The sequence below is a fragment of the Anolis carolinensis genome, chromosome 2 (genome assembly GCF_035594765.1).
Source record: "Anolis carolinensis isolate JA03-04 chromosome 2, rAnoCar3.1.pri, whole genome shotgun sequence".
NCBI lineage: Eukaryota > Metazoa > Chordata > Lepidosauria > Squamata > Dactyloidae > Anolis > Anolis carolinensis.
In genome coordinates this window covers 275,436,903-275,452,503 of record NC_085842.1, presented here as the reverse complement: position 1 = coordinate 275,452,503, position 15,601 = coordinate 275,436,903, and the positions used below count along the sequence as shown (strand labels likewise).

The following is a 15,601-nucleotide window of genomic DNA, read 5'->3' as shown; positions in this document are numbered from 1 at the left end:
GTAACCTATTCTTGTTACTTGTTGCAAGTGTTGTAAAAATGTAACTTGTGACATAATTTGTTGCATTGATTTTCTTTGAGTTACTTTTTGGAGTGGAAGAATCTGAGGATATAGGAGAGAATAGCATAAAACTTCAAAGAATTCCTGACAAGTTGTCCTTTAAAGTAAATGGAAATCATTACATGGTATGTCAGTATGGTCATTAGATTATATTCCATATATGATTTCATTATACTGTTATTCCCATCATCACAAGAGTAAAAAGTTGCAGGTAGATATTATTTGTTTGGGAGTGCTTGTGGTCCTGAAAATATCTTGGGCTAGTCCTGATGTATACAAGAATACTCAATATGAACACAGCTGGTACATTCTCTGAAACCAAGAGAAAGTCTTTAATGAAGTGTCCTCTGATATGCCATTTGTGGACCCTGGGTGAGTTTAATAGTGGTTTGCTGGTTTACCAGTGAGAAAGAACAATAGAAACATCATCCATAGCAACTGTGATCTACTATCTGCTCTTATAACTCCTTCAAATGCTTCAGTGGATTGTTCTTCAATAGCACAATGAAAATGGAAACATTACATACCAGTGTTCAGCCATCTCCCAGTGCTGCTCAGTAAGACTACAGGCTGGAGAAAGAGTTCAGATCAGAATGAAAAGTCCCAGATGAAATGTTGGCCCTCTGAAAGCTATCCTTAAAGGGCTGGATGTTGCTTTCAGGCTTGATACAGACTCCTAATGTCTGAAGTAGTGGTTGAACTTATTCCGTCAAAAGATTGTGTAAGCATGAGCATGTTGAGCTCGGGGCATCCAGTAGATACAAACAGATGCCTACAATTTAGTCAATGAACCAAGAAGACAAATTCAGATTAGGGACTTACTTATTTATTTTGTGTCAAAAGCACTGCATAATAAATAAGTTTAAAAGTGATAAAATAACAGAATCATAAGCAGTTTTAGACCAAAAGCGGGCAACAGCGACCACATTGTCTGTAGCTTTAAACAACAACTCCTCCGTACATGAGTCAGGACATTGTGGGCCAGCATACATATGCGGAGTTGTTTGTTCTGCTCCACAGTCACACAAGGAGGAGGATTCCTCCAGGTAGTGCCATCTTGCCAGGTTATCTTTTGATCTTCCCACTCTGCTTCTGAGTTTGTTTAGGGACTTCCAAGTTGCCCATTCTTGGTTAGGGACTGAAATAGTAATAAAAGGTTTGGAATGAAATTGGACAGAAATAGCAGGTAGACTATAGTAATCATTAATGTTTTTTAAAAAACATTTTTTCCACAAAAAAATTGTAACAAAGCAGGTTTTCCTGTATGCTCTAAAATGAGAATGAGATTCTGCAGATGTTCAGAGACCAGGGCTTAAGTCCCAAAGAAAATGCAAGGGATCAAAAGTTTAAAGCTGCATAAATATCATGCCATCTGCCCTGGAAGCTCTGCTACTTAATTTGATTGAGAGTACAGATTTGCAGCGACATTACTAGGGGGTGCATGGGGTGTGTAAACCACATGGGGTGACACCATCCAATGGAGCAAAATCCAAAAGACTATCAAATCTTATGCAGTGTTTAAGCAGAACTTTATTATTTTTTATAAGAATATCACTGCAGCTAGTTATAACCACAAAAACCATCTTACCTGTACTGTATCAATATATCTAGAAGGCTAAAATGCCATGCTAATTAACTTTCTAATGTATGTGTGCTCTGATCAGAGCTGTCATTATTACCCAATTAGAATTATGCTTACAATCACATGGTTTTGCCTATACATTTTACAAGCACATGTTTTTGTTTCTGTCACTGCTGCTTTTTTACAGTCACTGATTTCGCCAAATGTATTAGTATAAATTTTGAGTAACATTAGTACAAAAACATTACATGAGTTACCGCACTGAGTGACACCTACCCTAGTGATGTCACTGGAGGTTTGTGCTTATTACTTGGGGGTTGGAGGAGGAAGTTTCTCCAACCCTCAAGTCCTCCTAATCTGCCTTTTCCCCTCTCCTTGAACTTGCAATAATAATAATAATAATAATAATAATAATAATAATAATAAAGTGAAATCAAAGGCAGAATTGAAAAGCAACTGGAAAAGCTGACTCGATACAACGATTTAAAGAGCAAACTGCAAAGACTCTGGCACAAGCCAGTAAATATGGTCCCAATGGTGATCGGCACACTGGGTGCAGTGCCTAAAGCCTTGGCCTACACTTGAAAACAATCGGCGCTGACAAAATTACCATCTGTCTGCTACAAAAGGCCACCCTACTCGGATCTGCACACATTATTTGCCGATATATCACATAGTCCTAGACACTTGGGAAGTGTCCGACGTGTGCTCCAAAACAAAGTCAGCATAGTGATCTTGTTCGCTGTGTACTCATCTTGTTGTATATCGTATAACAACAACAACAACAACAGCAATAACAGCAACAACAACTTTATTTGTATCCAGCCCCATCTCCCCGAAGAGACTCTGGGTGGCTACATGGCAACACAATGCAAGTGAAATACATAAAATATTCACAAAATATAACCAAAAACAATAAAACACCAAGTGGCAAAATTTATGACAACATTTACAACAACAGGAGTTAACATAGAACACATCAATTGAAATAAAATGACAATAAAACACAGTAATATATTTCAGTTAAAACAACTATACAAACCAAGTTTACTGTTTTCTATAGGTTGCACCATCCACAAGGAACAAAACAGCAAATGGCTGGAAGTTTTGGGAGTGAATGGACAAAACAAGGCATGGAGTTCTATTACTGCTTTGTTCTAAAAGAGAATTACAGGACTATCCTTTGAGGATAATGAGACTAGTAATTCACATTCATCCTTCACCCCCACAGATTTCAATGGGGGAAGTGTAGGAAGGGGATACAGTCAACAAAAATAAGGGGATAACCCCATGAAACCTACCAACGTAGAGGGTTCAGAAGGACTTTTTTCTTAGTTACTCGATTGGGGATTAAATCATTATTGCTTCAATGTTGAAATCTGGTAGAAAACATTTTTGAGAAAACTAGGATATAGGATATGTGTAAATTTGTGTATAGGAGAGAAGAAAGAAATCTCCATCTTCAATTTAAAAAACCTTGGTGTTGTAAAAAAAATATGTTCAGGGCGGAGGGTGGAGAGGAGAAAAAGCTTCTTTGCAGAAACATTGGGGTTTTTTCTACACATTAAAACAATGATCTAACAAATATTTTCTTCATAGTTCTCCCTAATCTCAGAAAAAGTCATCTGAAATCTTAAAACTCTTGCATTAGAGGATTCAGTGTTTTTACGTTTACTGTGTGCTCTACGTTTATTCTAATATCTTCTAGAAATTACTGCAAAGCAGTAATAGAAAGAGGTCCCTATTTTGTAATCCTCTGCTGATTACAGCATTAACCAATATCATAAGATCTGAGGCTGTTTTTTTAAAAACCAATTCTGTATTTACAGATAGAAGGACAAGCTGTTTTTTTAAAAAATCTGCAGAGCTAATAACTTGTGTAAATATATTTGCAGAGCTCTATTCATTCCATTTTTTTTTCCTCCTCAGTCTCAAGGTCAGTACAGAAACTTCCACATTTCAATCATTTGAATATGAATATGGACACCAAGTAACAATTTATTTAAGATGTCATGGTCTTAACTCCAGTGGAAATGAGAATAAGGCATATGGGAGAGCCTGTTTTGTTGTTAACTGCTCTCAAGTCCATTTTTTACTTATGGTGACGCCGTGAATGAGAGGCCTTCAAGTCTCCAAATCAACAGCTTTGCTCAGTCTTTAAGATCCCCGGCAATTGCTTCCCTGATTGAGTCTATCCATCTGGAACAGCATCTTTGTCTTTTTCTGCTAAAATCCAATTTATCAAGCATTATTTTCTTTTCTAATGAGTCATCTCTCATGATATAGCCAAAATACAACAGCCTTCATTTACTAATTGTAGCTTTTATGGAGATGTGTTCTAGGACCCATTCATTTGTCTTTTTGGCAGTCAGTAGTATCTGCAAAACTCTTCTCCAGGACCATAGCTCAAATGAGTTGATTTTCTGCCTGTTAGCCTTTTTCATGATCTATAAAAATAAAGAATACAATGGCAAGGACTATCTTAAATCTAGTATTCAATTCTATGTATTGATACTTCAGGATTTTGTCTAGTACTTTCATAGCTGGTTTTCCAAGTTCAAGGCTGTATCTACACTATGAATGCAATACAGTTTTGACACCAATTTAACTGTAATCAATCAATGCTATGGGATCATGGGATTTGTAGTTATATAACGATGCACCCCTTCTTCTGATATCTTACTGCAGCCACCACCCTGATTAATGACTGTACTAAGTTATGGAAAATATTGAACTATTTCAATGTCTTAATCATGGACTTAGGAGCCCCCGGTGGCGCAATGGGTTAAACACTTGTACCGGCAGGACTGCTGACTTGAAAGTTGGGTTGCTGACCTGAAGGTTGCTGGTTCGAATCTGGGGAGAGCACGGATGAGCTCCTTCTGTCAGCTCCAGCTTCCCATGTGGGGATATGTGAGAAGCCTCCCACAACGATGGTAGAACATCAAAACATCTGGGTGTCCCCTGGGCAATGTCCTTGCAGATGCCCAATTCCCTCACAACAGAAGTGACTTGCAGTTTCCCAAGACGTTCCTGATATGAAAAAAAAATCACTGACTTTAAAGTTATGTAAGTTGTCTGTGGTTAGGGTCTGCATCAAATACAAAATGTACAGTAACTTTCTTTACAGATGGTCCAGAGTTTAGAAAATGGTTATCTACAATTTTTTGACAAGTTAAAAAGCTATTTGGGTGAGTCTGGTAGATGTAGTCTGAAACAAACGACTTTACCAAACTCTGAAACAGATGTTTTGTTTCACTCTTAAATTCTGTACATCAGAATGTTGAATTAAGGGATTCTAAGCAATGGGACAAGTATTTTGCTCACTCTCACAAGCCATTGTATGCAGAACAGCTCAAAGAAGCTGGTTCATTATATTAATGCTAATCTCATTGTCAGTTTAGGGTTTTGTTTTATTTTGGGCTTAAACTTTGAAGGGTAGCCAAAAATATGGACAGATTGTATTGCATCTTCCTTTATGGTGTTTCCAATTCCTTGAAACCCAAAGGAAATCCCATAGGGATAATTCTTCGAAGTGTCAGAAGAGCTGGAAATCAGACAAAAATTAGCCCAGGACAGCTGCCAAAGCCAAGGTCCCCTGAGCTGAAGGGGCCAATTCTGGACTAAATTACAATGTGTTTATTTCATTACTGTGTTTATTTTAACCCTAATAAGATAAGTACTTAGACATGTTGTTTAATCTTCCTTGAGAGAAGGAACAAACTACTCTCCTCTTGACTGAATTCTCATTTTTCCTTATTTTTCCCAGGCAAAACCTCAACCATGAGATCAGGAGAAAGAGGCTGGAACTGCATTAGAATACATCCTCTGAGGCAAGGTTTCTGGAATGGCTTTGAACTCTCCCTCATTATTATTTTATGTGTCAGATCTGTTTTACGCTTACAACAAGGGAGGGAGGAGAGAAACAGACAAAAGTTGCCTTTAGGATTTCTAATCAAAACAACTACCCTCCTGGCTGCTACCATGAATTTTCAGACCAAGATATTGAATTATGGGTGTTTTGTGTGTGTGTGTGTGTGTGTGTCTTGTCCCAAGCATTTCAGTGAAGGGATACTCAACCTGTGTAACATAAAAACCTACATTCTGCTGTGACTCAAGGTATTTTGCTACCTGACCTGCAAATGAAAGCCATTCACCCAAATCAAGATGCAGAGTACTATTTTATTTATCTCTTCATATTTGGATTCCCATCTTCCATGCAAACACACCCAGAATAAAACTAAAATGAAATGAAAAAAATCAAAACACTGTTTAAAACAACTCTAACATTATAAGCAAAATTGGGTCTCTTAAAACTGTAATATGCTGGTCAGCTGCATTCTGCATATGCAGGAACCCCCAAATGTAGAACAATTTAGAGCACATGACATTAGTCTAATTTATGAGACCGGGATATGTTGGACCAAAGCATTTCCTTTCCCCAATAGGGGTGCAACCAAGTCTGATAAATGCCAAAGCACCTCCATAGATAAATGATCCAGGAAAATTCCTAAGTTGTAGACTTTGTTATGGGGAGGTGGTGAAAATCCATACAATACCAGTCTCATACTTTCATACAGATCAGAAGATTTTTCTATCTACCATATCTCTGGATTAAGCATCACTTTTTGTGGCCTTGTCCCCTCCAAAACCACATTCAGATACTTGTTCAACGATTCCACAATATCCCTGGGACTATCAGGTGGAAGTGAGAGGCAGAGATGCGGCTTATAGTAGCTAAGGTCAGCTAAATTAGTTTGGCAGATGAGCCAGAAAACCTTCCAAGAACATTTTCCAATCCCTGGGATGAGTTAAAAACTAACAATAATAAAGTAAATAAGTAACGATTAGCTGCCCTTTCATATCATGCAAAATCTGCAGTCTCAATCTGGCTAATTGTAGGAGTGTCCCTGCCTTGACTGCTTTTGAAGAGAAATCATTAGAAATGATAGACAAGGAAGAGAGGAAAAGGCAAAGATGCATTCAAAATTTCCATTAAAATGAAAATGGGCTGATTATTATTCTTTCCTTATTTACCATCAACCTTTTCAGATGTGATACATACATTTAACTAACTGCAATAGGCAAGTGATCCACAGTGATTCATTTCACCATGTTGCAAAAATCGAAAAAGTGGACTTTAATGTTGGCAATTATTTGGCTTTGTTTTATTAAAATACTTACTTTGGGGTTTTTTGTTTTTTGTTTTAAATGATTTTCTGCAGATCAACACAACCATTATGTCTTGGTGAAGTACTCCAAGGTAAAATGAAACTGTCCTTAGGATGAGACAATATTAATGTATCTCTGAGCATTTGAGATTTATTGGAGCTCAAAACTGCTCCGTTTATGCTTTCAGCTTTTATGGTATTTTCTTACAGCGCCATCATGGGTGGTTTCTCAAATTAGAGAACCTCAGTGACCTACTAATGAATCAATTTATGAACCTGGGGTTTCAGGCCTTTTAGTTTACTCCTAAGTGCATTTGGAGATATATGACAAAGAGCTAAAGATCTGCTCTCTGTCCACTGCTGGCTTCTTTTCTTGCCTCTTTGAACACGGAACAAGATGCTATACTTGAAAAAGCTGATGTTCTACCTTTCCTATTGAAAGCAGCTTTGCAATTTCCTCCTTTGCTGTATTGGAAAGTGGGGGCAGAACTATAGAAGGGCTATAATATCTCAAAAGGTATTTTTCTGAGAGAAAAAAATGAAAAAAAAGGTCCCTTTGTCATATAATCTCCAAATGACAAATGTCTGTGGATTTCGTCCCCAGTCCTCAAAACCATGCAAGGACCATTGTGGAAGATACAAAATGGTGGCCAGTTTGTCAACCCAGTGATTTCTCAGTGATTGCAGCAGCTGCCAGTAAATCATTGAGAAACATGCTGTATTGTTGCCACTGCAAATGGTAAGCCACAGTCATGAAGATAATGTTGGAGACAGTCTCCTCCTCGTAAGGGAAATTTGATAAATGTGATGCATAATATAGCTAGTCAGCCAAGGTTGCATGTTGGGGGGGGGGGGTGCAAAGCATGGCAGTTTCTCCCAGTTGTCACATGACAGTGTCTTGTTTTTTAATCTCCCTGTCTCCAGGTTATGTTTTACTGGTGCTGGGGACAATCAATGGGTTGGCAGCAGCATGCTATACACTATTCGGCTGGCAGCCCCTGCTTTGTCATCTGGGGTAGTCTAAATGTAGTTTTCACTTCCAGTAAGGTGGTTGAGTTTTTGTTCCCATGATGGAGTGCACGCTGATTACTCCAAGCTTCATTCCACCCACCTTTCCTTTGTTTTATGAGGATATGTATTCTAGTATTCTACTTTGTTACAACTTTATGGAGTGGTCTTGAATCCAATTGCCTAGTATTGGATTGCCAATACTAGGCATAGGCTTGTGTAGGGGTTCCAAATGGAGGACTCAGGGAATGTGGTTCAGAGTCAGTCTTGCTTATCTGTAGATGGAAGCTTCCCCGAAACACTGGCAACTGAGAAGCTATGATTGGGTTTGGCCCATTTGGTACATCTCAGACCATCTCTAGAGGGTTCATCTATCAGCTGGTGGTTGGTTGATGACTGGATCTAGACCCATGTATTTGCCAACCCTTTATTACAGCTGTAACCAAATAAAGTTGTGGTATTATTCTGTATGGCTTTTGGGTTTGGTGGGCAGAACACATCTCATACCTGAATATGCAAAATGGCCCCACTCCTTTTAATGTTTTTAGAGCAGTGGTTCTCAACCTGGGGTCCCCAGATGTTTTTGGCCTATAACTCCCAGAAATCCCAGTCAGTTTACCAGCTTTTAGGATTTCTGGGAGATGAAGGCCAAAAACATCTGGGGACCTCAGATAGAGAAGCACTGTTTTAGAGTAGAAATGTTTAAGAGGCCATTTGCAGATTGATTTAGCACAGCCCTGCAAAACCTGTGGCCTCCAGGTGTTTGGGACTCCAACTACCAGATGCCCTAGCCAACTTGTCCAATGGTCAGGAATTCTGTGATCTGAAGTCAAAAACATTTGGAGGGCCACAAATTGTTCAGACCTGATCTAGCAGAAAATATGTCTAACTGTATTTAGTTCAAAATCTATGGTGGCATCAAATACGTGTGTGTGTGCGCGCGCGCCATTGCGCGCATGCGTATGCATGGTTATACAAAAGGGACGGGGGGAAAATGGGACAGAATAGATTCATAATGAGCAAACTCTATCTCCTTCATCTCTAAACATTGCTTGCAGTTAGGAAAGAGAAGATTTGTCCCTTAGATGTTTTGGACTAGTGTTCCCATAATTCCTAGCTGCTGGTCAAACAAACTGGGGCTTCAGCAAAATTAAAACATCTGGAAGGGCCCAATCTTTTCAATAAGATTTATATTCAAACAATCATATTGGAAATCAGAACTAAACAAAACAAAGGGATTGTCCATGTTGTCCTAGAAAAATCACCTCCTCCTACGAAGATGCAATTTACATTGGGAAGAAAGATCTTATTTCCTATTTTTCCCTTCTTTGTGCATGTAACTCAGAGGAGAGACAAATACAGGCTAACTGATGATGATGATGATGATGATGATGATGATGATGATGATAACTTTATTGTTGTATCCCGCCTCCATCTCCCCGAAGGGACTCGGGTTGGCTTACACAGGGACTAGCCCAAAAACAATAACATACCATTACATACAACAGTAATTAAAACAGTAATTTAAAATAACATAACAAAGGTATAAACAACATAACATAACAGATACTTTAAAAGCCTGTTGGGTTATGACTTCCACCAGTCCAACCGATGATAATGAATACTAGGCATTGCAATCCAGCCAACCTGAAGGGCCACAAGAGTCCCACCGCTGTGTAGACAAAGTGTCTTTCATTGCCTATGACAGTCCTCATTTGAGCCTTTGATTTTAGAAGGGAACCATGTTCGATGTAATGGTGCATGTCTTTTAATGTATAGTTTCACCCTTGTCTTAAAAAGGTAAGGCTGCAGATAATTTTTTTGAAAAAAAACCCCATTTATTTGGTTTCCCAGTTAATTACACAACAGATCTAAGGAAATGGAAAACCTCAGTCCTTGAATGCTACATACCGATAAAGGTATAGAAGCTCAGACGAAGGGGGAAAATATGTGGCAAACAAGATAGTGTGTTTTATCAGAAGTGCTTTAAGATATGATTATGTAAAATGGATTGAATACTTCATGGACTAAGAAGGTGAGCTTCTCAGCCACATGATTAGGTTGTCCTTGGAAGAGGACTCAGTAGAAGCATATAGATCCCACACCAGTCTTGATTAAATCACTTCTTAAAGTACTTAAAGCTCTGTCTTTTTTATTAATGTCATGATAGGAGATAAGTCTGTTTGTATACCTAAAATCTCATTCTGACCGCATTCAGTCAGGCTGTGAATGATAAGGAACTCTGGTAGATGACAAAACTTTGGGATGATGTGATGAGTGACTTGCCCCTGATGATGCATTCCGGTATATATCTATTTGAAGATAAGTACCATAGAGAACAATAAGAGTTAACCCCCACTGAAGTGAGGAATTGATTAAGACTTACAGAAATCCACGCATGCCGCATTGTGGATGCTCAGTATGACCAATCCTTGGAGGAAAGACCACAGGGGTGACCAAGGTAAGATAATTGGAGCTCTTTGAGGAAGATAGAATTGGAATCATATGGACCTTCACATGTTCTTGGACTGTAGGTCCCAGCTGCCCTAGCTCACATGGGTAATGATATGGAACACTGGGAAATGAAGTTGAACCACATCTAAAAGGTCACAAGTCCCGCCATTGGCTCTGAAATAAATCTACTCAGAACATAATTTGGGCTAGGGGAACAAGTCATCATGCTCAGTGGTTGCACTCTGGAGTCTTTGTTTGTGTTGTTCAATCCATCTCAGTATTTATTTTATATTGTGTATTATTACAATATGAAGGGATTGCTCAGTGAAGTTCAAAAGAGGCATTCCTTTGGAAAATGTGCTGAGGACAACAAAAAGGGGGGCATTTGTCAACTGTAGGATGATGAATTAGTAGGCGTGTGATTATATAATATTATTTAAAAGGAGTAGTAGATTAATAAGTGATACAAACTCAGACAGTATGAGATTTGAACATCTGCCTTTTTGTTTGCTTAGTTTTTGCATGTATGTTTTGTTTTTGTGTTTATGCTCTGTTATTTTTGATAGCTACTTAGCTGCAGGTGTGTAGTAGTAGTAGTAGGTAGCATGTAGTTCTGTAATTTTTTTTCATATTAAATATGCCAAAAGGTGTTACAGTAGAGTCTCACTAATCCAAGCCTTGCTTATCCAAGCCTCTGGATAATCCAAGCCATTTTTGTAGTCAATGTTTCCAATATATCGTGATATTTTGGTGCTAAATTCGTAAATACAGTAATTACAACATAACATTACTGCGTATTGAACTACTTTTTCTGTCAAATTTGTTGTCTAACATGAAGTTTTGGTGCTTAATTTGTAAAATCATAACCTAATTTGATGTTTAATAGGCTTTTCCTTGATCAGTCCTTATAATCCAAGATATTCGCTTATCCAAGCTTCTGCCAGCCCGTTTAGCTTGGATTAGTGAGACTCTACTGTAGTTTGTTTTATAATTACTATTCTATTATATTTTCTTTCTCTCTTGAATAAAGAAATTACTTATTAAAAAAGAAAAATGTGCTCGGAACAAAGTCTCTCCTTGCTTTTGATAGGCAAGGAAAGCATTTTCAAGACATTCACTGCCAAAAATAAGTAGCCCTTTTGGATACCAGAGAGGTGAGATGCTGAAAGTGAACGACTATCATTCCACATACAAACCTCTAAAAATGGAGCTGAAAATGATACAGTTTGGACTCATAGTAACAAAGCAAAGGATCAAGAAGGATATTGACAACAGAAGGGCGACTCAAATGGTCAAAGGTCTGGAAGCCAAACTCTATGAGAATGGTTCAGGGAGCTGGGTCTGTTTACTTGGAGAAGAGAAGGATGAGACAGGACATGATAACCAATGTTTAAATACTTGAAAAGATGCCATATCGAGGAAGAGGCAAGCTTGTTTTCCACTGTGCTAGATTAGGATATAGAGAAATGGATTCAAATGGCAAGAAAAAGATTTCCCGATGTTAGAGCTGTTTAACACTGAAATACACTGCTGCCTTGGAGCATAATGGAGTCTCCTTCTCTGGAGGTTTTTGACCAGAGGTTGGATGGCCATCTGTTAGGAGTGCTTTGATTGTGTGTTTTTTTTGACCTGGTGAGATGTTTCCACACTGGGCATACATATTCAGCAGCAGAGAAGCAAAGCACTGTGTGTGGTTGCGACCCCCAGATTGTGCCAATCAGCTTTCGTATGATGATATTTCTAGAACCCACTTTTTGCTTGATAGTCAAGCAGTGCTTCTTGTAAGTCAGAGCACAGTCCAGGGTAACTCCCAAGTATTTTGGTGGGCTGCAATGCTCCAGTGGGATTCCTTCCCAGGTAATCCTCAGAGCTCAAGATGCTTGTCTGTTCTTAAGGTGAAAAGCATATGCCTGCTTTTTAGATGGATTAGGAATCAGCTGGTTTTCCCTGTAATAGGCAGTAAGAGCATCTAAAGCTTCGGAGAGCTTCTGTTCAACCATTTCAAAGCTCCCTGCTTAGGTGGTGATGGCACGATCATCAGCATAGATAAACTTCTCTGTCCCTTCTGGCAGTGGCTGGTCATATGTGTAAATCAGTGATTCCCCGCCTTTGACCAGGACCATTCTCCAACATTAGTACCAAAGGGGTTACAAATCTGTTTGTGGTCAACTTTACATTTGGTTTGGTTATTTGGGGTGCCGATCCAGAAAATTGTATTGGATAGACCACATCCGCTCTAGTTTCTGATACAGAACCTATGCCATCCAGTAATCACCCACAGAATTTAATAATCTGCTTTTAGGTCAATGGGCCACAGCTCACAGGTTGGGAACCACTGGTTCTTTCTCCCACCTTGGACATCATTCCACAGATATATAAACCCCACTTGCCTAGTTTCCAACAGACCTCACAAACCTCTGAGGATGCCTGCCATAGATGCGAGCAAAACGTCAGGAAAGAATGCTTCGGGAACATGGCCAATTGGCCATACAGCCTGGAAAACTCACAGCAACCCAGTGAATAGATACACAATTTGACACCACTTTAAGTTAATATGGCTGAAGGCTGTGGAATCCTGGGATTTGTAATTTGGTGAGGCACCAGCACTGAAGACCTTACTGAACTACATCGCCTGTGGCTCCATAGCTTTGAGCCATGGCAGTCAAAGTGGTATCAAACTAAATTCATTCTGCAAGGAAGATGCACCCTATGATGAGTCTTCTATGAGCACCTTTTTCCTCCTGAGCTCAGAGCAGAGGAAGGAAAGAAGGAGGGAAGGGAAGTAAGGAAAGAGAGAAGGAAAGAAGGAAGGGAAGAAAGGAAGGAAGGAAGGAAGGGAAAGAAGAAAGGAAGGAAGGAAAGAAGGAAGGAAGGAAGGAAAGAAGGAAGGAAAGAGAGAAGGAAAGAAGGAAGGGAAGAAAGAAAGGAAGGAAAGGAAGGAAGGAAGGAAGGAAGGAAGGAAGGAAGGAAGGAAGGAAGGAAGGAAGGAAGGGAAGAAAGAAAGGAAGGGAAGAAAGAAAAGGAAGGAAGGAAGAAAAGAAGGAAGGGAATAAAGGAAAGAGAGAAGGAAGGAAAGAAGGCAGGAAGGAAAGGAAGGAAGGAAAGAAGGAAGAAAGGGAAGAAAGAAGAAAAAAGAAGGAAGGAAGGAAAGGAAGAAAAGAAAAGAAAGAGGAAGGAAGGAAGGAAGGGAGAGAGGGGGGAAAGCAAGCAAGCAAGCAAGCAAGCAAAAAGAGAAAGCAAGCAAGCTGCCAAAAGAGAAAGCCTTCTTTGTCTGCAAGGGCGAGAAAGGGCTGGTCAGTCCAGCGGAGGGTCCAGAGGCGAGGCGCCTTCTCCCGCTCTCCGGCAGGGGGCAGCAAAGGCGGTGGGCGGGAAAGCCAGCGCCGACGAGGAGAGCCTTCCTCCCGGGTGTTGGTTGAGCTTCCGAGCCGGCAGTCGCTTCGCTCGCCCTCCTTGATCCGTGGCGACGGCGGCGACTCCGCGGAGGAGGAGGAAGGAAGGAAGGAAGGAAGAGGCGGGAGCTGCACTTGGCGGGGAGAGGGAGGAGGAGGAGGGCGGCTTGAGGAGTGGCCAAGGCAAAGGAGGGTCGCCTGCCCGGCTGGGCTGCTGCGAGGAAGGCGCCAGCGATGCGATGCGCCCGGTGAGTGCCGCTTGCTTCGTAGCCGAGGAAGAGGAGAGTTAGGACAGAGATCCCGTTTAAACGTATCTGGAGTACATCTACCCCAGGCACGGGCCAACTTTGTCCTTTCTTCAGGTGTTTTGGACTTCGACTCTCACCATTCCTAACAGCCTCAGCTTAAGCGGCTGAGGGGGGAAAGGAAGGGTCCTGAGGCTGTTAGGAATGGTGAGAGTCGAAGTCCAAAACACCTGGAGAAAGGACAAAGTTGGCCCAGGCCCGAACTACACAGTCACAGCCCTTTTCGCCTACGTCCTCAGAGGCTGAGAGGTCTGTTGGAAACTAAGCAAGTGAGGTTTATTGCTGTGGAAAGTCCAAGGTGGGAGAAAGAACTCTTGTCTGTTTGACGCACGTGTGAATGTTGTAATTGGCCACCTTGATTAGCATTGAAAAGCCGTACAGCTTCAAGGACTGGCTGATTCCTGCCTGGGGGTTATCCTTTGTTAGGTGGTGTTAGCTGGTCCTGATTGTTTCCTGTTTGGAATTCCCTTGTTTGCTTTATTTACTGTCCTGATTTTAGAGGGTTTTTTAAAATACTGGTAGCCAGATTTAGTTCATTTTCCTGGTTTCCTCCTTTCCATTGAAATTGTCCACATGCTTGTGGATTTCAATGGCTTCTCCGTTTAGTCTGACAGGGTGGTTGTTAGAGTGGTCAAGCATTTCTGTGTTCCCAAATGATATACTGTGTCCAGGTTGGTTCATCTAGTGTTCTGCTATGGCTGACTTCTCTGGCTGAATCAGTCTGCGGTGCCTTTCATGTCCCTTGATTCGTGTTCGGCTGATGCTGTGTTTGGTGGTCCCTATGTAGACTTGTCCACAGCAGCATGGGATACGGTAGACTCCTGCAGAGGTGAGAGGATCCCTCTTGTCCCTTGCTGAAGGTAGCATTTGCTCAGAGATGATGTTGTCAGAGAGAGAAAGAGAGATAGGGAGGGTGTCCAATGAAGCTTGGCGCTTCTCCTGGGACCCTTCCCCGTTTGGAAGTGAGCTGCTCCTCTTTCCGCGGGTGGCGTTCCTTCCTTGACCCGCGTGATCCGTGGGCGGCGGGGAAGGGGCCGAAGGCAGGCTCAGTTTGGTCCAGATCCGGGAGGTCCACGCCGTCAGACCTTCTCTCGCGGTGGGTCCCGCTTTGTGGGGCGTGCCACAGCTGAGATTTTGCAAGACGGGAGGGATCCTTCTTTGAAAAAGAAAGCCCAGAAGAATGGGAGTGACGCTTTTGGCAGCACCGGGCTGATCTTTGTGTGCTACCCTGGCTAAAAAGAGGTACCGGTAATAATCCTAACAGAAGAAAAACATTATACAGTATCTGTTGTGGAAGGTATTCATGACCGGAATCACTGGGTTGCTGTGAGTTTTCCGGGCTGTACGGTCAGTGTTCCAGAAACCTTCTTTCCTGACGTTTCGCCTGCATCTATCACATGCATCTTCAAAGGTTGTGAGATCTGTGGAAACTAGTCAAGTGGGGTTTATATATTTGTGGAATGTCCAGGGTGGGAGAAAGAACTCGTGTCTACTAGAGGAAAATGTGAATGTTGCAATTGATAGGCATTGAATAGCCTTTCAGCTTCGAGCTCTGGCTGCTTCCTGCCTGGGAGAATCCTTTGTGGGGTGATGTTACCTGCCCCTGATTGATTCATCTCTGGAATTCCTGTT

General features: G+C 41.0%; 1 protein-coding gene across 2 annotated transcripts in view; it reads left to right on the top strand.

The window, feature by feature from the left end:
* The first annotated feature begins 13,772 nt into the window (after positions 1-13,772).
* rgmb (repulsive guidance molecule BMP co-receptor b) overlaps positions 13,773-15,601 on the top strand; it is a 46,525-nt gene continuing 44,696 nt past the window's right edge. Inside the window, exon 1 of one of the 2 annotated variants that reach the window (XM_008103077.3) lies at positions 13,773-13,912. The gene's annotated coding sequence lies outside the window, so the exon portion shown is untranslated. Of the gene's footprint in view, positions 13,913-14,897; positions 15,212-15,601 lie in introns of those variants that run through there. The other variant, XM_062972233.1, reaches the window with a different exon arrangement.